The 24,490-nt window shown below is 43.0% G+C and overlaps 1 protein-coding gene and 1 pseudogene across 1 annotated transcript in view; one reads left to right on the top strand and one right to left on the bottom strand.

The window, feature by feature from the left end:
* Positions 1–1,621: 1,621 nt before the first annotated feature.
* ART3 (ADP-ribosyltransferase 3 (inactive)) overlaps positions 1,622–24,490 on the top strand; it is a 56,319-nt gene continuing 33,450 nt past the window's right edge. Inside the window, exon 1 of the mRNA XM_062198653.1 lies at positions 1,622–1,642. The gene's annotated coding sequence lies outside the window, so the exon portion shown is untranslated. The remainder of the gene's footprint in view (positions 1,643–24,490) is intronic.
* Positions 14,219–14,805, bottom strand: LOC133765667 (nascent polypeptide-associated complex subunit alpha-like; annotated as a pseudogene).

Here is a 24,490-nt window from a genome sequence, read left to right as displayed (position 1 = left end):
GCCAAGTTCTAGTCCCGGTTGCCCCTCTTCCAGGCCAGCTCTCTGCTGTGGCCCAGGAAGGCAGTGGAGGATGGCCCAAGTGCTTGGGCCTTGCACCTGCATGGGAGACCAGGAGAAGCACCTGGCTCCTGGCTTCGGATCGGCACAGTGCGCTTGTCGCAGCACACCAGCCGCAGTGGCCATTTGGGGGGTGAACCAACGGAAGAAGGAAGACCTTCTCTCTGTCTCTCTCTAACTCTGCCTGTCAAAAAAAAAAAAAAAGATGAAAACAGCTCAGATCTCCTAAGGATAGCTTATCTGTGGTATGTGCTGCTCCAGACATGGCAGTTTTGAATGCATGCACAAAAGAAGTGCCTGTTTCCAGCGGCCACCATCACTGTACTGACCCCACGCTTGAGAGAGCCACCCCCAGTCTTCTGCCTTTGCTTTCCTTGTCAGCATGCCAGAAGGAATAGAATAGTACTGTGGCACACCTTGTGAATGATGAGAACTATATACTGAAGTTCTGATGTTAAAGGAGATGAACAGAAAGAGAAAACAGCGAGCTTTTGGCTTCCTGTGATTGAGGATTTAAATAGTTACACTTTACTTTTTAAGTATGCCTTTTCATGCTGATTAAATATAGGCTATCGGTGGCTTGTTCCTGGAGTTTTATCATTGATCTAATTGAACAAGGGAGGGTTGCCTGGAACATACAAACTATAGGTGAATTATTAAATGACAACTGTTTCTTGGAAATTGGATGAGTTGGATCTGCCATTCTCAAAGAAAAACAATTTTTTTCTTAACATTTCTGTAAGAACAGTTATCAAGTAACAATTTACCTTTTTTTTTTAACCTGAGAAAACACAGTATATAAATATTATTTGCTTTCATCTGAAACTATTTACCTTGGAATGTTACTTTTTGCCAAGTCTACTCACAAGCTAATTTTATTAGTATAATTAACAAGTGTCAGAAACTATTTGTTTCCATAATAATTCAGAAGAAAAAAGAAAACATGGATTACAAAACTGATTAATTTCCTTTAGAATTTTAGGTAAGATTAAAAAATTACATATCTCAAGATTTAGAACATAGAAGAAGAAATTATTAAGTTGTGTTAATTCACTGAATAGACTGGTACTCTTTTCCATGTCCTGTATTCCCCTCATGGAATGCTTGCTGTCATTTGCATGTATTTGAGCCAGGAACAGTAGGTTATACAAAACAACTTCAGCCATCACCATAAACTTCAGAGAAACTGGTTTTCGGACAACAAAGGCAGCTCTGTGCGTGGCCTGAGTTGGGTGCCTTGAAAATGACCGCAGTTGACAACTGCCAGGTCAATGTGAATGTTCATGTTAATTTTCCAAGTTGGGAAACAACATGCTTATTGTTGGGGGATGGGGACACGTGAGAGACTTGCAGTGAGCAGCTTTTTCACTGACTAAGGGAAGCTTGTTACAATGAAGAGGGAAAGTTGTGCAGTAGCTTCATTGACCATCAGTTTATTTTTTACTACTCAGAGAAGCTGGAGAGGAGGGGCCCATAGACCGGGCTGATACTATTTCAGAGCCAGTTGGAAAGAGTAAAGTGCAAAATGATCTTGCCTGGAGAGATTAGCCCTGCCTGTGAATGTTAGAAGAGCTATGTCTGCAAGGTATGAAGCTGCATTGAATTATTTGTTTTTAAATAGAATGCTGGTAAAATGGCCACTTGCAAGGACTGCTTCAGTACAGGTTTGGCAGTTTGAACTAAAGGTTAACTTAAGGTTTTAAATAGGAGATATATTAGGAATGTTTGAAAAAGGGTCTTGAAGGGCATTTTTTGTTGCAGATTTTATTTCTTATATTTTCTTTATACTTAAAGGATTTTCTTTTGGAGTCAAGATAAGAATGATACTTTTAAATATTAAGACTGGCTATGTTTCTTTTTTGTTTGGTAAGTTCTTTGTTGTTTATTTTTAAATAAAAAGTAAAACAGTTCTGTCACTTTCCCATTTCTAAGATTTTCCTAGCATGCTGGTTTTGCCATAGAACCCACACCCTAGCTTCCTTGCTTCTCTGTTCTCACTTGGAACATGTGTGTAGGTGATCAGTAGAAGGTGTCATCAGAGAAATGTGGCTCACTTGTCAGCTCTGGTTGGCCACCTTTCGCCTTGCACCTGTACCATTGGGAGGCTGGGTGTGCAGTGTAGAGGGGTGGGTGATGGACATGAGAATAATTGCCGTTGTATGTTTAATGTCTGCCATGTGCCTGGTGCTGTACATAGTATCTTCTTAGTCCTTACAACACTTCTGTAAGAAAGGGCCCCATTGTGCTTTTTTAAAAAGAAAACAAGACTTCAGGTGATTAGGTAACTCTCCTCCATCTCACTGTGGGCATTTAGTAAGGAGCAGTCAGGGGACGGCAACAGTGAAAGATCACACTGGAGTCCCCTTGTGTGATGGAACAGGCGAGTGAGAAGCAATCTCAAAGGGCTGATTCCCTAACTTTCAGACCCAAGCCTGCCTGGAAAACAGAAAACTCAAAAGAAGATTAGAGCAGACTAAGTGTGGAACAATTTGGGACGAACAGAAACAGAGTTCTGGTGAGAAACCAATTTTAAAAACTTAATTAGAGCCCTGGTTGACACATCATTGGATCCTGGGAGAATGAGTACTGTGTGACTTGTTAACACTTGCCCTTCGTTAGTGATGTTTATCTTCAGTTTCTGCATCATGATTGGCAGAAGTAACCCTTAGAAAGCCTCAGAGGAGCTGGCACGTATTCCAGGGACAAGGACAATAGGAAGAGCCTATTCTTTCCTACAATAAGCTGAGGTGCACAGAGACTCTGGTCTGAGGCAGTAGCTGATGGCAGTGGAGTACGCAGTCAGAAGGCCAAGTCCTGTCCCTAGGGATTGATACCAGATAACAGCTTTTAACAGGGAAGAATGGAGGAGGTGGTGAAGAAACTGCTGTAGGACTTCAGTGGCAATATTACTCCCTCCTTCTCAACTCTGTACCCAGCTTATATACAAAATTGCTTTGGATCCTAATAACCCTTGCTGCTGCTGTTCTCTTCCTTGAACTTTGAGTTCATCTTCGGAAGGATGCCAGAGATCAGCCCAATTAATAGATCAAATTATGTAAGGGTTAATGTAGTGGAGGGAGACTTTGACCTGTACCTGTGGGGCCTTCTCAAAATCTGAAAAATATACAGAGCCCAGAGCTGACTCTGGAAAGCTGTGGATATAACTGGGAATCAAGGGTTAGGAGAGGGGCCAGCGCTGTGGCGCAGTGGGTTAATGCCCTGGCCTGAAGTGCCAGCATACCATATGGGCACTGGTTCAAGACCCGGCTGCTCCACTAGTGATACAGCTCTCTGCTATGGCCTCGGAATTCAGTGGAAGATGGCACAGGTCCTTGGGCCCCTGCACCCATGGGGGATACCAGGAGGAAACTCCTGGCTTTGGATCGGTGTAGCTCCAGCCGTTGCGGTCAACTGGGGAGTGAACCAGCGGATGGAAGACCTCTCTCTCTGCCTCTCCTCTCTCTCTGTAACTCTGACTTTCAAATAAAAATAAATCTTAAAAAAAATTAAAAGGAGAGAGAGAAGAGTGGGTACAGAGTAGGGGAGCTACAGGCCTGGAGATTGCCATGAGCCTGCATTACTGTTTAACAGCACAGAGTGATGGCAGAGGGGAGGCAGGGATGGGTGTGGTTAAAGAGATCAAGAAAGAGGCAGAAGTTCGTTCCTGTTGCTCATCAGACTGCTGATGGAGTGAATGAGAGAAAGTGTGTATTCCTGACATCTCTGATACCTAGAATAAGTTTTTCCATAGAAAAATAACAGAGTTCTAGGCTGTTTGCTTTTTTTTTTAAAACGGAAAGTTTTTTTTTTTTTTCAAAGATCTATTTATTTTACTTGAAAGTCAGAGTTGCACAGAGAGAGGAGAGGCAGAGAGAGAAGTCTTCCATCCACTGGTTTACTCCCCAATCGGCCGCAACGGTAGGAGCTGCGCCAATCCAAAGCCAGGAGCTGGCCGGCGCCGTGGCTCAACAGGCTAATCCTCTGCCTCGCGGTGCCGGCACACCAGGTTCTAGTCCCGGTCGGGGCACTGGATTCTGTCCCGGTTGCCCCTCTTCCAGGCCAGCTCTCTGCTGTGGCCCGGGAGTGTAGTGGAGGATGGCCCAAGTCCTTGGGCCCTCCACCCCATGGGAGACCAGGAGAAGCACCTGGCTCCTGCCTTCGGATCAGCGCAGTGCTGATCAGCCGCGGCGGCCATTGGAGGGTGAATCAACGGCAAAGGAAGACCTTTCTCTCTGTCTCTCTCTCTCACTGTCCACTCTGCCTGTCAAAAAAAAAAAAAAAGTCATCTTGGTAGAAAATAATGGGTCTTCAAATGAACTTTGAATTATGTTTCATTGATAAAAAAGGAACTACCTATAAATTAGAACTAAAGAAAAGTTAAACACATTTTGACATCTTAACATGGCTTACAGATATTAAGAAAGTTAGTTTACTCTTAATTTTTAAAAAGTTAAAAATAGGGCTGGTGCTGTGGGGCAGGAGGATAATCTTCTGCCTCTGGTGCTGGCATCCTATGTGGGTACTGGTTTTAGTCCTGGCTGCATCTCTTCCAATCCAGCTCTCTGCTATGGCCTGGGAAAGCAATAGAGGATGGCCCAAGTGCTTGGGCCCCTGCCAGAAGCTTCTGGATCCTGGCTTTGGATCAGCCCCGCTCTGGCCATTGTGGCCATTTGGGGAGTAAGCCTGCAGATAGAAGACCTCTCTCTCTCTCTCCCTCTCCCTGTCTGTAACTTTACCTTTCAAATAAATAAATAAAATCTTAAATAAAATAAGGCCGGCGCCACGGCTCAACAGGCTAATCCTCCACCTTGCGGTGCCGGCACACCAGGTTCTAGTCCCTGTCGGGGCGCCGGATTCTGTCCTGGTTGCCCCTTCCAGGCCAGCTCTCTGCTGTAGCCAGGGAGTGCAGTGGAGGATGGCCCAAGTGCTAGGGCCCTGCACCCCATGGGAGACCAGGAGAAGCACCTGGCTCCTGCCTTAGGATCAGTGCGGTGCGCAGGCCGCAGCGCGCCAGCCGTGGCGGCCATTGGAGGGTGAGCCAACGACAAAAGGAAGACCTTTCTCTCTGTCTCTCTCACTGTCCACTCTGCCTGTAAAAAAAAAAATAATAATAAATAAAAAATAAAATAAAATTTTAAAAATAATTGATAAATTTGAAGGGTATTGATTAGTAATTTTGGCTTATCTGATGTTTTGTCACAATTAGAATGAGGTTATGCATTTTGGCAAGAAAACTGATATTTTCTTTAAGTGCATTGTGTGTGTGTTATTACTAGCAATTTTTGTTTTGATCATTTGGTTTTTTTTTTATTTGCTAAAAAGAACTGTTAGCAGATTGGGGAGACTAAGGAAACATAATTAAGTGCAGTTTTTCTGGATAAGATCCTAGAAAAATAACTTTAGTGGCAAAATTTAATTTTAAATATGGTCTGAAGTTTAGTTAAAATATACCAATGTCTGTTTCCTGATAATTGTACTATGGTTATAAAAGTTTTTGACATGAGGAATAGAGGAATGAGAGAGAAGGATACTCCACACAATTTCCTCTAAGCCTTACGTAACTCAGGAAGTTAAAAAATGATATATGACACACAGCGCTTACTAAGTGCCAGATATACCCTCCATCTGTTACCTTTTGACTCCTCTCACCAACCCATGAGGGGACCTTTTGTTATGCCTAGTTGAGATATGGTGAGACCTGGATACAGAAAGGAAAGGAACCTGTCCAGTGTCATGTGACCTGTAAGTGGTTATGGATAGCTATAATACAGCTGGTTTGGGATTTGACCTGAGGCACTTTGGGTACAGAAATCCATTGTAGCATACTGGCTTTTAGTGTACCAGTATGTACATGATTTAAAAGTAATTCAGACATTCCAAAACCACATCTACCTTCCCTAAGGCAGTCTCTGTACTAATTTACTAATCCTTCAAAGAGTTTCTTTTTAAAAACTTTTTGAATTTTTAATTAGTTTTTAACAGATTCCATGTGACTTGTAGACACAATTCTAAGATCCTGATATTCCCTTTCTCATTTCCAGCTTTTTGTTGTTGTTGTTTTAAAGATTTTATTTATTTGAGAGGCGGGGTTACAGACAGAAGAAGAGACAGAGGGAAAGGTCTTCTATCCACTGGTTCACTCCTCAAATGGCTGCAATGGCCGGAGCTAGGCGGATCCGAAGTCAGGAGCCAGGAGGTTCTTCAGGTCTCCCATGTGAGTGCAGGGGTCCAAGTACTTGGGCCATCTTCCTCTGTTTTCCAGGCCATAAGCCGAGAGCTGGATTGGAAGAGGAGTAGCAAGGACATGAACCAGTGCCTATATGGGATGCCTGCACTGCAGACAGAGGCTTAGCCCCACTACTGGGCTTCCTGTGGCAAGTTTTTTTTTTTTTTTTATCTCCAGAATCTTCATGGTGTGCTGTTGTAGATAGCAGTTGTGTTGGAAACTAGGGCGACTTATATAAGAAAGCCATTATGAATGAAGTGCTAATGGCTCATTATTAGGTATAATCTGGACTACTAAATAGAATCAACCATTTAGAATTTAGACAAGTTCTACAATCACTCTTAAGTGCTTTGGTACAATTGCTTCCTCATATTCGTAATGAAATTACCTGTTTGTTTAGGCAAAACAAAGCAACAGGTTCTCAGCCATTCTAACAATGGCTTCTTAGTCTTAAAATTGAGAAAGATTATGTGAATTACTGTAGATTGGACCTTTGAGAGTCTAAATAAAGTGGTTGAGTCTGGTCTGATTTGTCTATCCGCTGTAGCAACTGGACTTCCTTAATTTGCTAGAAGCAGAAGGTTCCACAGTCTTTGAGTTAAATAGAAAGTTGAGGCCGGCGCCGTGGCTTAACAGGCTAATCCTCCTCCTTGTGGCGCCGGCACACTGGGTTCTAGTCCCGGTTGGGGCTCCAGATTCTATCCCAGTTGCCCCTCTTCCAGGCCAGCTCTCTGCTATGGCCCGGGAAGGCAGTGGAGGATGGCCCAAGTGCTTGGGCCCTGCACCCGCATGGGAGACCAGGAGAAGCACCTGGCTCCTGGCTTCGGATCAGCGCGATGTGCTGGCCGTAGCGGCCATTGGAGGGTGAACCAATGGCAAAAAGGAAGACCTTTCTCTCTGTCTCTCTCTCACTATCCACTCTGCCTGTCCAAAAAAAAAAAAAAAATAGAAAGTTGAAAATGAAAAAAAAAAAACTGTTGTTAAATTGGAAATTGCATAGAAAATTAATTTTTAAAATATATCATGTAGGATCTCTGTCTTTAATGTGCTGTACACTGTTATTTAATGCTATAACTAGTACTCCAACAGTATTTTTTCACTTTGTGTTGCTATGTGGGGGCAAACTGTTGAAATCTTTACTTAATATATACTAAACTGATCTTCTGTATATAAAGAGAATTGAAAATTAATCTTGATGTGAATGGAAGGGGAGAGGGAGCGGGAAAGGGGAGGCTTGCGGGTGGGAGGGAAGTTATGGGGGGGGGCAGCCATTGTAATCCATAAGCTGTACTTTGGAAATTTATATTCATTAAATAAAAGTTAAAAAAAAAAAAAGTTGAAGGCCAGCGCCGCAGCTCAATAGGCTAATCCTCCACCTTGCGGCGCCAGCACACCGGGTTCTAGTCCGGGTTGGGGCGCTGGATTCCATCCCGGTTGCCCCTCTTCCAGGCCAGCTCTCTGCTGTGGCCCGGGAAGGCAATGGCGGATGGCCCAAGTGCTTGGGCCCTGCACCCCATGGCAAACCCGGAGAAGCGCCTGGCTCCTGGCTTTGGATCAGCAGGATGTGCCGGCCGTAGCGGCCATTGGAGGGTGAACCAACGGCAAAAAGGAAGACCTTTCTCTCTGTCTCTCTCTCTCACTATCCACTATGCCTGTCAAAAAAAAAAAAATATATATATATATAGAAAGTTGATAAAATGCATATATTGTTACTGACTCAGTAGGCTTCATAATTCTAGGAATCAGTCACTGTTGTTTTATATGTTAGATGTATTCATTTCTATCTTTCTCCTTTCTCTTGGGTGCAAACAAAACTCACGAGGTGAGAAAAATACAGGAATTTCCTATCTATCTATCTATATATACACACACACACACACACAGCAAACATGTAGTCTGCATTGCAGAAGCAACTTACTTTTGTCTGTCTTTCCATATTTAAGACCTTTTTTTTTTCCTGTGAATTGTATTAAAATTTGTAAACAGTAGTAATTGTGATTTCTTTCCTGTTGCTTTTAGATTCATGGTGAGGGGAGGAATCTAATCTAATCTTGCTTTGGAAGACCCAAAGGTCAAGTTCTTTTAGTTTTCTCACTCTTTCCTGTCTCTCCCTCCTAAATACTCCTTCTTCACTCAAATCGCTGTTCTCTAACTTAATTTTTAATTGATTATAGTATGGAATTAAAGTTTTAAAAAATCTATAAAATTTATTTTTAGGTTATTTCTTGGTCTTAAATTTAGAAGGTTGTGAGTTGAATCTTTCTTGTTTCTCAAACTCAAAACTATAAGTGGCTCTTTGTATGTTTTCAGTTGATTCTTTTCCGTATGTAGGTGCCTCAAGGGACAAAGAAATGTCTTTTCCTTGCCATTTAGTAGTCTCTTTCTGTATTCAGGCAGTCACAGGTTGTGTGGATAGCTGAATTAAATTATGAAATGACTTTGCTAATTTAGAGAAATGAACTTGTAAACTTTAGTAGCATTAAGAGCAGGAGAATTTACTTAAAAAAATTAAGCAAACTTTATAAGCTGCAGAACTACAAAGTTTATAAGATCTAATAGAAAGAGATGAGGAATATAGAATAAGCCATTACCCAAGTTTGAATTAGATATATAATGCTGACAGTTATAAAATTAGCAAAGAGTATGTTAGTGATATGCCAAAAAAGAAAAAGTCCGAGTCAGCGGTTAAGAAATCTGAACCTGTTCCCCTAAAGTTGAAAGAATGTTGATGGTTGTTCAACCTAAGAGGTCACTCTAGGGCAAGAACCTTGCCTGAGTTAGCGTCTATTTTCTCCCATTTTTCTAGCATAAAGTAAAATTTTTATTTATTTTAGTACTTCCTAGCTTATAAAATCTAGGTAAGTCATTTCTAATATTCAAGCCCATTTTATAGAACTTAATCATTATGTAATAGTGTCCTTTAGGGTGGTTGTAAGGAGTTAGCCCAATTTGCCTCTCTTGCCTTCTTCATTCTTCCACTAGCCACTATAGACCTGTGCCTGAATCTATCTTAAGGTGATAAAAAGTAGACTGGGGGCCGGCGCCACGGCTCACTAGGCTAATCCTCCGCCTTGCGGCGCCGGCACACCGGGTTCTAGTCCCGGTTGGGGCACTGATCCTGTCCCGGTTGCCCCTCTTCCAGGCCAGCTCTCTGCTGTGGCCAGGGAGTGCAGTGGAGGATGGCCCAAGTGCTTGGGCCCTCCACCCCATGGGAGACCAGGAGAAGCACCTGGCTCCTGCCTTCGGAACAGCGCGGTGCGCCGGCCGCGGTGCGCCGGCCGCAGTGCGCTACCGCGGCGGCCATTGGAGGGTGAACCAACGGCAAAAGGAAGACCTTTCTCTCTATCTCTCTCTCTCTCACTATCCACTCTGCCTGTCAAAAAAAAAAAGTAGACTGGGAAAACTATGATCTTAGGAAAATTAGAAATTGGCAATGGAAAAAAAAAGTGGAAAATGAAGAGAGGCTTGAAGAAACAGGAAGACTCAGAATTCCATACTTCTGGACTGTATGGGAAAGGGAATCAGTTTAATTAGGGGACTAGAATGCTGATGCCGAGATGGTATGTAAAGTACATATGAAAATCAGTCGTGCGGAGGGGTCTATAGAATTTGAAACATGAAGGAATCTTGAGTTACAGCATCAACTATCTATTTCCAGATTTTAATAGCATAATCATATAGTCTACTTACGTCATCCAGTGACACATGGAAAGTCTTCATTTATTCTAATACTCCAGAAGTTTAGAAGCCTCTTAAAATCTTTTAAAAAAAGATTTATTTTATTTGTTTGAAAGACAGAAAGAGAGAGAGGGGGATAGAGGTGTCTTCCATCCTCCGGTTCATTCTCCAGATGACTGCAATGGCCAGAGCTCATCCAAAGCTAGGAGCCAGGAACTTCTTCCAGGTCACCCACATGAGTGCAGGGCCCAAGAACTTGGGCCATCTTCCACTGCTTTCCCAGGTCATAGCAGAGAGCTGGATCGGAAGTGGAGCAGCTGGCTCTCAAACTGGCACCCATTTGAGATGCTGGCATTGGAGGCAGAGGCTTTATCCACTACGCCATGACACTGGGCCCCTTGGGTGTAATTTTTTCCACCAAAATTCATAGTGAATTTTTTAAAAATTTATTTGAAAGGCAGAGATTTCCCATTTGCTAGTTCACTTCTTAAATGCTCAAAACAGGTGGGGCTGGACCAGGTTGAAACTGAGAGCTGGGGACTCAATCCAGGTCTCCCAAGTGGTAGCAGGAACTTAACTACTTGAACCACCACCTGCTGTCTCACAAAATGTGCATTAGCAGGAAACTGGAATTGGGAGCACAGCCAGAAATCAAACCCAGGCACTCTGATCGTGGGATGCAGGTCTCACAAGCAGTGGCTTCACTGTTGAGCCAAAAGCCTACCTCTCATGGTGAAAGCTGATTCCTAATATGGAAGTGTGGAGAAGTGGTGGGACCCTTAAGGGTAGTTGGGTCTCAGGGGCCCCACATTCATAAAGGGATTCATGTAATTTCCAAGAGAGTGAGTTATCTGGAGAGCAAATTGTTGATAAAGTGAGCCTGGTACCTCTCCTTGATGTCTGTTGCATACGTACTCTTTCTTCCACATGCACCCATTTGCTCTTTCATTTCTCCACCGTGCACAAAGCAACAGATAGCCCTCAGAAGACAAGCTAGAGTGGGCATTTAGCTAGTGGTTGGACTACCTGGGTTCAATACTTGGCTATGGCTCCCGATTCCAGTTTCCCACCATTACAGAACCAAAAAGGCAGTAATGATGCTCAAGTATTTGGGTTCAGGCCACCCACATGGGAGACCAGGACTGTGTTCCTAACCTGTGGATCCAGCCCTGACCCAGGCCCAGCTCTTGAAGGCATTTGGGGATTGAGCCACCAAATAGGAGCTCTGTCTCTCTCAGCTTCTGAAATTTAAAAAGAAAATTTTCTTAGAAGAAGCAGAGCATATGCTGGCACCATGCTATTGGACTTTTAGGTGAAATAAGTAAACTTTTATATATATTACTCAGACTCCAGGCATTTTTGTGATAACAAAGAAAATGTACTAAACCAAATGTGTAAATGGACTAAAACACAGTGTAATAATGGAATAATCAGTTATAAAAATGTAATGGAAGAAGAAGCAAGAGGGATTCCAGTGTGAGAGACTCAGCTGCTCTGTTGGCTTTGAAGATGGAGGAATTGGATCACAAACCCAGGAGTGTGTGTGGCCTCTAGAGTCTGGGAATAGCCCTCAGCCAAGAAGTGAGCAAGGGTGGCGGACCTGGATCTTTAGGGAACGGAATTCTGCCAACAACCTGAATGGGTGAAGAAATGGATTATTTTTTAAAGCCTCCAGAAAGTAACTTAGCCCTGCAAACACCTTCACCTGCAAACTTAGCCTGGGGAGATCTATGTTGGACTTCTGACCAATGAACGCTAAGAAAATAAATATGTATTGTTTTAAGCAGTTATGTCTGTGATGATTTGTTACAACAATAGAAAACTAATGCAGCAAATGACTCAAATTTGAATAACGCTCAGATGATAAATTCAGGTGTCTTCATTCACTATGATATCCTGTAGGGAATTTAAACCCATTGAAATCAAATGTCTCCCCTAAAACCTTCTCATGTGTCTTAAGTTGATTGATGTTGCTCCTATTTGTTCAGATACTGTAGCCAGAAATCTGAGAATCAGCTTAAACTCTTTCCTTTACACTTTTCCTCTACCTCCCTATCCTATGTAATGGTTACAAAATCTTTGATTCCGGGTCCACTACCGTGAATTTAGGTCTGTGTCCCATGATTTCTTACTTGGAGTTGTCAATTACCATCTCTGCCTCTAGTTAAAACTTCTTGCTAATTCATCCTTCAGTTCTGTCAAAGTGACCTTTGAAACAAGATCATGTTTCTCTTTTCCTTCATGGTTTCCCGTTTCCATTTCAGTCAAGTTCCAACTTGTAAGCATTACACACAAGGCTCTTGATCTGGCCCTGTTTCTCTCTCCACCCTTTAGTCTCTCTGCTCTTTAAAACATAGTGTGCTGTCCAGCTAATGGAACGGCTTGTATTTTTGAGAATATGTGCTGTCCTTTTCTGTCAGCAGTGCCTCGTATGTACATCTGCCTGGAATGCCCTCATTTCTGTTCCTAACTCCTCGTTCTTTGTCAGTCTTTATCTGGGGAGTGAACCAGCGAATGAAAGATCTCTCTCTCTCCCTCTCTCTCTCCCTCTCTCACTCTCTCTCCCTCTCTCTCTCTCTCCCCCTCTCCCCCTCCCCCTCTCCCCCTCTCCTTCCCTCTTACCATCCCTCCCCACCTCTGCTTCTCTGTAACTCTACCTTCAAGTAAATAAATAAATCTTTAAAAGAGAGAGAGAAAGAGGCCAGAGCATAAGGATTGTGTGCCACAGAAGTGGATTTCCACATCAGTTTTTAGTCTCTTTCCCTGGATATTTTAAGGACGATATTGGAAAGGAGTGTTTCTGGCATCGTTTGAGTAGCTTTTTGTCTGTTTCCTATCAGCGCTAGCGCTAGCGAGAGCGTTTACATTTGGTACTTGAGGTGTGTCAGTAGGCAGGGGCTCCCTGAGGAGTTACTTCAGAAGAGAAAGCCCCTCTGGGGGTGAGACTCAGGCAGAAAGCCACCAGACTGTAGTCAGCCGTCCATGGCTGCACCTGCAGAGGGTGCTGCCCCTTTCAGTTTCGCTTCTCCTTTAAGAACAGATTTCCTGTTCCAGAAAGGAGTCTGCTTATATTAAAAAGCAGTAAGCTATCTGCAGTTTTCTTTTAAGTTTGGTATTCTAACAACAGTTACTTCATGGGGGTTTCCAGGCTTGGGAAAAGAGTTAACAACTGAACTTTTGATTACAACTAGCCTGGGGACAGATTTTTCTTTGTTCTTCATGTTATGTGCAAGGCTTACCTATTCAGTAATGCACCTCCATTCATTTAAGGAGGAAACATGCAAGGCTAAAAGGAATTTTTTTTCCCTTTTCACTTGGGAAGTCATAGCTTCCACAAGCTTCCATATTAGTAAATCCGATCTCCACTGTTATTTTGTGTCCTCAATCCACAGGGTCCTATCTTGATCATTTTGGACAACTTAACAGTTGATAAATAAATGGCAATCACATATTTCTAATCCCATTTCAAATCTTTTTTTCTTAAATCCATGTTAATCACTTGTATTGTGTATAGGGAAATGCTTGCAGAGAGCAGACTTCAATGGAGGAGATAATGGATCGGAGGCTGTGGAGGATAACAGAAGGAAGGAATAATAGACTCGATTTGACTTGACACTGCTATACAGGGGCCTGGCATCCTGGGAACTGGGTTAGCATACTCTTTGAAGGTTGTCCGGCCTGTTTGCTGCCCCAGCTGTAATGAGGCGTTCTTAGCGCCGTCCTGCTGCCTGGCATGTTAGCAGTGCATTGGCATGAGAGAGGCACAGTTACACAGCCCAATAGTTTCCTAGAAATGTCTGATAAGAGAAAGATAGTGGTTTCACATGTCAGTTTTACCTCTAACTGCGGTTTCATTCATCATTCTTATTGTTATAAAGGGATCTGGGAGGTATGTGTACCTCTTCTGATAGCATCTTCTACACGTCACTCACATGGCCCCAGCCACACACACCTCATGGCTCTCCTGGCTTCCCTCCAGCACAGCAGGCAGGCTCTCTGTTCTACCACAACATTGTCCACAAGATACATAACATAGGCCACAGCCGTAATTTAAACTTTCCAGTAGCTACCAGGTAAGACAAAAAGAAAACAAGTGAAATTAATTTTAATAAAAAGCCTGTTTAGCTTCTATATCTAAATGGAGTTTTTTTTCATCCAAGAAGCCATAACTTTATTAATGATAGAAACAGTACAAATTTCAAACCAAGCTACAGTTACTCTTTTGAACACCAAAAAAGGTTCTTGTTTTTCAGATGGTTACATTGTTAATTCCATAATGGCATTTAAAGTATCATTACTGTTGTTCCTCAGGGCTCGGACTTTGCGTGTGACCTGACCAACTCTGTATCCTTACTTCCACCACACCTGTTTCATTGACCTCTTCCTCTTCACTCTCCTCCTGTACAGTTAGAGTCTGTGTGTTTTTCTGAATGCTTGAGACGGCTTCACCTTGAACTTTGAATTTTTCAGCCACCGCCAGCTGTGTTTGCTGAGATAAATTCTCAGTCTTAGCTCCCCCAAAAACTGTATAGGTATCTGAGGCTGGGCTCTTGTAGACCCTGGTTTTGTGATGACAAAGAGGACATTCTTAAATTTCCAGATAGTGGCCCCTGTAACCTGTCAAAAATCCAATTTGGACATGGCTTTCCATGCCTTCTTTTCGCCCCAACTCTGTTTTTCTTTACCAACTGGTTCTTCATCAATTTTCAGGCAGTCTGAGCCTGTTATGTGGTTGCCTGTGTGGAATCTGACTCATCACTGTCAGATTTTGTTCTTGACCCTGTCTTGGGCTAGGGCAACTCCTGCTCTGTAGCAGGTTCTGTTTCTGTGGCTTCATCAGGCATTTTGTACAGGGAATGCAGAACCAAGATGGCAACAGAAAGAGCTAAATCTGATGTTTTGCTTTTTTTCACTTTTTTTTTTTAAAGATTTATTTATTTGAAAGATGGAATTACAGAGGCAAAGAGAGAAAGAGAGATCTTTCATTCACTGGTTCACTCCTGAAATGGCTGCAGTGGCTGGAGCTGGACCAATCCAAAGCCAGGAACCAGGAGCTTTTTCTGTGTCTCCAACGCGGGTGCAGGGGCCCATGGACTTGTCCATCTTCTACTGTTTTTCCAGGCCATAGCAGAGAGCTGTGTCAGAAATGGAGCAGCCAGGACTTGAACCAGCACCTCTATGGCATAGTAATTGGTCTATTTAGGTTTTCTATGCCATCACGACTCAATTTTGCTAGACTGTGTCCAGGAATCTATCCATTTCTTCCAGATTTTCCTTTTTTTTTCTTTGCATAGAGCTGTTTTTAGTAACTCCTGATGATTTTTTTTTAATGTTAAGGGCCTTTAACTTTTTTATTTTTTAAAGATTTATTTTATTTATTTGAAAAAAAGTTATAGAGAGAGGGAGAGACAGAGAGGTCTTCAATCTGCTGGTTCAATCCCCAGATGGCTGCAACAGTCGACCCGAAGCCACGAGCCAGGAGCTTTCTCCAGGTCTCCCACGTGGGTGCAGAGGCCCAAGGACTTGTGCCATCTTTCACTGCTTTTCAAGGCCATAGCAGAGAGCTGGATCATAAGAGGAGCAGCCAGGACTAGAACCGGTGCCCATATGGGATGCTGGCACTTCAGGCCAGGGGCTTTTTTTTTTTTTCCTCTTTTGGACAAAGTTAGAAAGAAAGGCCTTACTTCCATTGGTTCACCCCCAAAATGGCCAGTACAGCGGAGCTATGCTGATCCAAAGCCAGGAGCTTCTTCCTAGTCTCCCATGTGGGTGCAGGACCCAAGCACTTGGGCCATCCTCCACTGCCCTCCCGGGCCACAGCAGAGAGCTGGACTGGAAGAGGGGCGATGGGGACTAGAATCCGGCACCCATATGGGATGCCAGCACCGTAGGCGGAGGATTAACTAAGTGAGCCATGGCGCCGGCCCCCAGGCCAGGGCTTTAAGCCACTGCACCACAGTGTCGGCCCGTGATGATTCTTTTTATTTCTGAGGTATCCATTGTTATATCTCCTTTTTCATCTCTGATTTTATTAATTTGGGTCTTTTCCCTCCTTTTAATGTTGGGCCAGTGGTGTATTGATTTTATTTTTTCAAAAAACCAGCTCTTCATTTCACAGATCATTTGTATTGTTTTGTTGGTTTCAATTTTGTTTATTCTCTAATTTTAATTATGTCTTCTAATTTTGGGTTTGGTTTGTTGTTTCTCTAGGTCCTTGAAATTCATTGATAGCTCGTTTCTTTGTCTTTCCAATTTCTTGATGTAGGCAGTAAGTGCTATAAACTTCCTGTTAACACTGCTTTTGTTGTATCCCAGAAGTTTTGACATGTTATATTGTCATCATTCATTTCCAGGAATTTTTTTATTTCCCTTTTGATTTCTTCTATGACCCACTGTTCATTGAGGAGTGTGGTTTTCAGTTTCCATGTATTTGCATATGTCCTTGAGATTCCCAAGTTGTTAATTTGCAGCTTTATTCCATTGTCAGAAAAGATACATGATAAGATTTAATTTTTTAAAAATTTGCTGAGACTTGCTTTATGGCTTAGAATATGGTCTACCCTACAGAAAGTTATGTCCTTCTGTTGAATTGATATCTTAATCATTACATAATTCTCTTGTCTCTTTTAACAGTTTTTGTTTAAAGTCTATTTTGTCTGATATTAGGATGGCTACACCTGTTCATTTTTGCTTTCTGTTAGCATGGAATATCTTTTTCCATCATTTCACTTTCAGTCTGCATGTATCTTTGTTGGTGAGATGTATTTCTTGTAGGCAGCAAATAGGTGGGTCTTGTTTTTAAATCCATTCAGCCAGTCTGTATCTTTTAAATGGAGAGTGTAGGCATTTACTTCCTTTTTTTTTTTTTTTTGAAGATTTTTATTTATTTGAGAGAGTTACAGACAGCGAGAGGGAGGGACAGAGAGAAAGGTCTTCCATCCACTGGTTCATTCCCCAAATAGCCACAATGGCTGGAGCTGCACCAATCCAAAGCCAGGAGCTAGGAGCTTCCTTTAGGACTCCCATGTGGGTTCGGGGCCCAACTGTCTGGGCCATCTTCCACTGCTTTTCCAACCCATAGCAGAGAGCTGGATCAGAAGAAGAGAGCTGGGACTAGAAACAGCACCCATATGGGACGCCAGCACCACAGGCGGAGGATTAACCTATTGAGCCACAGCACTAGCCCTGGCCATTTACTTTCTTTCTCTCTCTCTCTCTCTTTTTTTTTTTAAGATTTATTTATTTATTTGCAAGTCAGAGTTACACAGAGAGAGGAGAGGCGCGGGGCGGGGGGGGTCTTCCATCCGATGGTTCACTCCCCAATTGGCTGCAATGGCCGGAACTGTGCCAATCCGAAGCAGGGGCTTCCTCCAGGTCTCCCATGCGGGTGCAGGGGCCCAAGGACTTGGGCCATCTTCTGCTTTCCCAGGCCATAGCAGAGAGCTGGATCAGAAGTGGAGCAGCCAGGTCTCGAACCAGCGCCCGTATGAGATGCCAATGCTTCAGGCCAGGGCGTTAACCTCCTGCGCCATAGCACTGGCCTTTTACTTTCAAGATTACTATTAATAAATAACAACTTAGCCCTGTCATTTCCCCCTAAATATTCCTATTGTTTGCATTGGATTTCTTTTGTACTTCTACTAGGAGATTTTCTGTTTCACAGTTTTCATAATGATGGCTGTCTTTCTGTGTTACTGTGTGCAGCACATCCTTAAGCATCTTTTGTAAGGCTGGATGAGTGGTGACAAATTCTTTGAGTTTCTTTTTGTTATAATATCTTTATTTCACCTTTATAATATATATTGGGTTGACAGTTTTTTTTCTTTTAAGACGTAGACTATGTCTCTCTATTGTCTCCTAGCCTATAGGATTTCTGAAGAGAAATCTGAGTCTAATTGGAGAGCTGAAAGATTACTCTGCAAGTAATCTGGCGTTTCATGCACATTTTAGAATATTTTCCTTATGCTTTACTATTGAAACTTTGACTACAATATGTCAAGGTGAAGATCTTTTTTGGTCATGTCTGTTAAGAGTTCTATGTGCTTCCTGTACTTGGATGTCCCTTTCTCCAAATTAGGGAAGTTTTGTGTTACTATTTCACTGAAAGGCTTTATAATTCATTCTCTTTCCATACCTTTAGGAACTCCTAAGATCTGCGTGTGGGTTGTTTGATAATATCCCATAAATCCTGAACATTGTTTTTTTTTAAATATCTCTTATTTCTTTTCTTTTCTTTTCTTTTTTTTTTTTTTTTTGATCTGATGGTGATATTTCCAAAGATTTGTCTTCTAGTTTGGATATTCATTCTTTTGCCTCACCAAGTCTGTTGTTAAGACTTTCCATTTGGGCCAGCGCCATGGCTCACTTAGTTAATCCTCTGCCTGCAGCACCTGCATCCCATATGGGCGCCAGGTTCTAGTCCCGGTTGCCCCTCTTCCAGTCCAGCTCTCTGCTGTGGCCTGGGCTGGGGGGGGGGGGAGGCAGTGGAGGATGGCCCAAGTGCTTGGGCCCCTGTAGCCGCATGGGAGACCAGGAGGAAGCACCTGGCTCCTGGCTTCAGATTGGTGCAGCGCCGGCCATAGCGGCCATTTGGGGGGTGAACCAACGGAAGGAAGACCTTTCTCTGTCTTTCTCACTAACTCTGTCAAAATAATTTTTTAAAAAAAATTTCCACTGTATTTTTTATTTAACACATTGAATTCTTTGTTTCTAATATTTGATTTCTCTTCAGAAATCTCAATCTCATGGGAAAATTTTTCATCCATGTCATGAATGGATTTCTTTAACTCATGAATTTGCTTCTCATTGTTTCTAAGTAATCCTATGATCATTCATTTGAATTCCTTTTCAGGCATTTCACCAACTTCTTCATCTTCATATTCTAATATTGAAGTGTTGTTGTTTTCCCTTAGGGGAGTCAGGGTGCCTTCCTTATTCTTGTTTCTTAAATTTCTGCATTTATTTTTTCATTTGTTGAAACACTTGTTCGTTTTATCATCTGATGGATTTTATCTTCGAACTATTCCTCTGTGGCTTAGTGGAGTGTCTGCTCTTTCAGTGAATACCCAGAGGCATGTGCTGGGTGTGACCAGGGATCTCTGGTTAGTGGTACAGGGTGGGGCAGTAATCCAGGGTGACACTCAGTTTGGGGATGGTAGATCGCTATTGTCAGCAGGGAGATATGATCATGCCTGTTGGTGTAATCACAGCCTCCTCTCCTGTCTTCCAGGTGACAGTGGGTACAAACCCCACCCATGCTGGCACATAACTGTGATATGTTGAGAGGATGAGGGGACCTCATAGTCCTACCTCCCAGCCAGACTCAGTCAGTGTGGAACATGGCAGCTTTTTCCCTTTGGTAAAATCCCCTGATCACAGTTGTAAACTAGGGTCATCCCAGCCTCTACTGGTGTCAAAATGGTGCCTTCTTCCCACCAGTTGACAGGTGCCCTTATAGGGGTATGGGGAGAAAGAAACATGCTTTTCTTTTACTGGATTTGGCAGGTGCCCTGCTAGGACTCCAGGCGGGACTCAAAGTGTGGTCTGTGAGACTGTCCCTCGGGGAATATCACCAGTGGTGTGGGCTGCTGCAGTCTGCTCTCACCTTTCTCTCTAGAGCTGGCATCTCCTTCAGTTCCTGGGCAGGTTGTGTGTGGTGTCCTTGTACATGGCTACGCATTCACACCTTCCACATTGCTCCACAACATCTCTCTTCCTTCTGTAGACTTTCCACTGCAAACTTCTTTCCAGCTCTCCCCCTGGGAATGTACTTCCTTCACTTTTCTTCTGCTATTTCCCCTGTTCAAAAGCAGCACGTTAGAAAACAGCCATCTAGGAATCCCTCATGAGCTCATTGCAGGCACCAATCTAAGCCGCCTTTGCTTCTCTCATCCCTATCCCAATTTAAAGACAAAACAGAATTTATCTGCACATCAGGAAGATCTGATTGTGATCTGAGTGACAGTAGTGGCCTAAATGCTTTCATCATGTGGCATCTCAACATTACATCTCAGCAATCCCAAGCTCTACCTAAGGCTGCCAAATAGGCTGAAGACTAACAGAAATACACTGCGAGTCTGCAGCAGGTGTGTGTGGAGAATTGCCCTAGAACCTCTCTGGGGATGGGACAGGCCATGACAGTGGGTTTTGTTTTGGTGTTCTAAGTAGACATCAGTGATGGCTGAGAAACCTCCTGGGACAGGTAGGGCTGAAGCAGGGAGAGGCACATGTGCATTGAAACTTAGACCTTTCCCTTAACTTTTTGACATTTCCAGAAGAGGGGGAGGGTAGGACACTAAAGCACAGCTTCTTACCCAAAATAATGAAACGTCTTCAGAGCACAAAAAATAATATTTTGTGCCACTGTTGCTTTTTAATAAAAGGCCAAAGATTTATATAATCTGAAGAGAAACCAGAGTATACCAGTATTGCTTTTTATAACTCAGGCAGCTGTCTTGACAGCTTTCAAAGTGTGGTCTTTCTTCCCTGCATTTACAGAGGGGCAAGTGGAGGCTTGGGAGGGATTCTGTGGTTGCCTTGGAAATGATTTTCAGAGCCTTCTCGAAAACTTCATGGCTTTGTCCCGTTCTACCTGGGATATTCTAGAAAGCTGCTAGCCCATCTGCCCTGCCCACTTCTTCCCTCTTCAAGATGAGAACAGATAAGGCACAACTAATTATACAACTGTTCTGTTACCATAAGACAAGTGAGACAGGACAAAGCCGCAGGGCCCCCAGGGTGATTGCTCTGGGGGTCTCCTTAAAAGAGTCTCTGCAGGTGCCTCTGCTTGTTTTCTCTGTCTCCTCCGTAAGATATCTCATGCTTGCTGCTCCCTGTTCTGCAGCATGCCTGAGCACTAAGGATGTTCTTTGTCACATGATGTGTCCTTCATCAAGGCTATCTAGATTGAGTCCCTCTGGTTACATGCCATAGCACTCATCATGCTCCTGCTATCACAGCTGCAGGTGCTGATGTTTGGGGTGCACAAAGGAGCTGGAGATGGCTCCTCACACAGCCTCATGAAGCACAGGGTATTTCCAGTGACCGTTAGCTTCTTGTCAAAGTGAAATGGCTGACTACTTGCACGGAGAGGTGTCTGAGTCATTAGTGTTCTTCCCTAATGAACAGTCCAAAATGAGCATGCCATCTGGGGATGAAACCTAAAGGACCACTGAAGTGAGTCTTGCAAAAAAAGCTGTGAAGCTCAGGGAGCCCTGTGGTGCTGTGGGGTCCCGGAGTTGGGCCTGAATCCCAACCAAACATCAGTTCTTGGCTATGAGACCTGCAGCGCCTACCTTATGTACTTTGATCCTCCCCCTTCCTTTTGTATCTGCAAATTGGTGGCAGCAATAGATGCAACTCTCATAGCGTTGTTTTCAAGATCAAGAATGTGTCACTAGCACCTGGCACACAATAATTTCTCTACCTCCAACAAGGAAAAAGAGTGATTCTAGCCTGGGGATACTGCAAACTTTTCTAGGCCTAGCCAGGAGTGTTGAAATTTCCATCCCTGCTGCAAGCCATTCTGAGAGTCTTCCCAGCTTGGTGGTAGACTCTTCTTCAGTGACTGATGAGAACTGCAAAGTGTCAAGTTTGGCTTGTTGCTGTCCCCTGATGGAACAGTGAGGCTGTCAGCGCTCAGCATCATCCTGACTTTGGAAACAGGTGCAGCCCACTCCAGGAGCAGGCAGGGCAGAAGCACTTGGAGAAATGAAGACAGCACCTGGACGTCTCCAAGGTGTTACCAGAGATGACTGGAGCAAAGGTCCTTGTCTTTGTGCAACAAAAAAATTTCAGACATGAGACTGAGAGTAGCAGTAAGCAGGGTGGCGAAGATTAATGAGAATACCCCAATGGGCCAGGCAGACATCTCAGAAAAGAATTAAGAGCCTCTGAGTAACATCTTTACAATAGCAAGAAGTCAGTAGATTTGTTATTAGATATACCATTGATATAGTTGTAGTATAAGAAAATTCTGGGGGCTGGTACTGTGGCGTAGTGGGTAAAGCCACTACCTGCAGTGCCAGCATCCCATATGGGCACTGGTTCAAGTCCTGGCTGCTTCTGATCCAGCTCCCTGCTAATGCACAAGGGAAAGCACCAGAAGATGGCCCAAGTGCTTGGGAGACCCAGAGGAGACCAGTGGGAGACCCGGATGAAGCTCCTGGCTTCAGTGTGGCCATCTGGAAGAGTGAACCAGTGAGTGAAAGATCTCTCTCTCAATCTCTCTCTCTCTCTCTCTCTCAGTGTGCCTTCCAAATAAATAAATTTTTTTTAAAAAATTGATATTGTATAAGCAAAATAAAAATTGTTAGAAGCAGTGATTTTTGGGGACAAATGGAGCTGGAGCTTTAATTATCATTATAAGCTCTCTGAAATAGTTGATGTTTAAATACATTTTTAATTTAACTGTATGTTTATGTAGTATTAGGGACTTTAAACTAATATATATATATATATATATGAAAGGGTAGTTATATGCCAGTATCCTTTAGAGGAAGAATGTCATGTATTTAAAAAGAATTTGCTTCTTATCAAGGAAAAAAGTATTCTTTTTTTTAAAGATATATTTTATTTATTTGAGAGAGTTATAGAGAGAGGCAGAGACAGAGAGGTCTTCCATCCGCTGGTTCACTCCCCATATGGCTGCAAGGGCCAGAGCTACGCCGATCTGAAGCCAGGAGCCAGAAGCTTCCTCTGGGTCTCATGTGGGTGCAGGGGCCCAAGGACTTGGGCCATCTTCCACTGTTTTCCCAGGCCATAGCAGAGAGCTGGATTGGAAGAGGAGCAGCCAGGACTAGGACCGGCACCCATATGGGATGCCAGGGCTTTAACCCGCTGCGCCACAATGCTGGCCCCGGAAAAAAGTATTCTTTCCTTGTAGTATCATGATTCCCAAATTTGTCTTGAATCCATTACCATCACTAGATAATACCTAGAGTCCAAGAATCCCACCTTAAAACTTGTGATATCTCTCACCTGACTTAACACATAGAACTCAACAGATACCTGATTTGCTTCTTTGTGTCAACTCTGTATACATTTAAGGATCAGATTCCCCTGTTCATGAGCAGAATAAGGTACAGAAGTGTTCCATTCACTTGGCTTTCATTTCCATTCCGCATGTGAGAAAATACCTGCCTACAATCCAGTGCTGCTCACTTGCCAGTGCTCTTAGCACAGTGACAAAGAAAATAAAGTTAAAAGTACTAGAGCATTGAGCACTGTGGTTCAGCATGTGGAGGAAAACTCATTTTCTGAGTAAGCGAGTGAGTGAATTGACCACATGCCGAGATCATGTGGATGCAGAGTATCTCAGAAAAATCTAATCGCTGGAGTTGCCCCTATCATCAGTTGCTTGAGAATGGACCCTTGGCTAGGAAAGAATTCTAATGTCGACTCCTGTGTCTTCTAGTTCTCGGACTTATTTTTTCCGGAGAGACACTCAAGTGTCTTTTCCTACATTATTGATACCTTTCCCAGTCTTTTAGAGTACTTCATGTGCTCAGGAAACCCCTCATTTTATTAATGTCCTATTTAAATCTTGGGTTTTCCACTTTAATTAATGTCACTATTACCAGGCAGAAGTTCCATTTGCAGTCCAGTATCCCAGAGTGGGGTGTGTATGCTTTGGGAGTCTCTTCTGAAAAGATGGACTGCTCATTGGCTCTTACTTCTTTTTGAGTTTCTTTTCCTCAGAGATAGTTTGTTATCCAGATCAGTGATTGGTATATGAGAAACCAGATACTCAACAATTACTTGAGTCAGTTTGATGCCTGCCTAGAATACTAGAATATTCAACAAACTGATCCTCAGAATAATTTTTGTTTCAATTGTGCCACAGTAGCCTGTTTCTGTGCTGAATATTTATAGGTTGGACTCTGTCCCATGGGAAAGAGAATTGCTAATTCCATGATCTTGGTCCAGATTTCTTGATAACCAACTAGATTATCCGATTTGAGGAATTAAGTAAAGGCTGAATGTAGATTTCAACTAAGCAAAAACATTCTGGGGTGAAATCTAGAGTTGCAAAAGGTGTTTGTAAGACAATAACAGGTTAACTAAGGATAAAAGTCATTCGGCTTTAGTTTCCATCTAACACCTAGGAAAATACTCACTGGATAACTTAGTGCTTCTGATTTTTAAGTGCTCCTATCACAGTAGTGAAAAAATTAAATATATAAATGTTAGAGCGCTGACATTGAACTCTTAAGGTTTGGCACAGTATTGTATGTGAACTGTGTGTGTGTGTATGTGTGTGCGCGCACGTGTGCATGCACTCATGCAAGTAACCAGATCTAGTAGGATGAGTTTGAGTCTTAGGGGGGGTATATGGTTTCAAATCATAGATCATCTAAGTGTTCACACAGGCCAAAATGTTAAGTCAGGTGATAAGAAACAGGATACCTTATTACTCAACGATCTCACTGGAAACTCCCTGCAAATAAAGCTCCTTCCCAAAGAAGTGGACTTATTAGGTCTAGTTGTGACAGCTAAATTGTTGCCCTTCATGACCGACTATGCAGATGC

This window comes from Lepus europaeus, chromosome 8, assembly GCF_033115175.1.
Source record: "Lepus europaeus isolate LE1 chromosome 8, mLepTim1.pri, whole genome shotgun sequence".
In the NCBI taxonomy this organism is placed as follows: domain Eukaryota; kingdom Metazoa; phylum Chordata; class Mammalia; order Lagomorpha; family Leporidae; genus Lepus; species Lepus europaeus.
The sequence above is the reverse complement of the archived record's forward strand: the minus strand, read 5'-3'. Positions and strand labels throughout refer to the sequence as shown.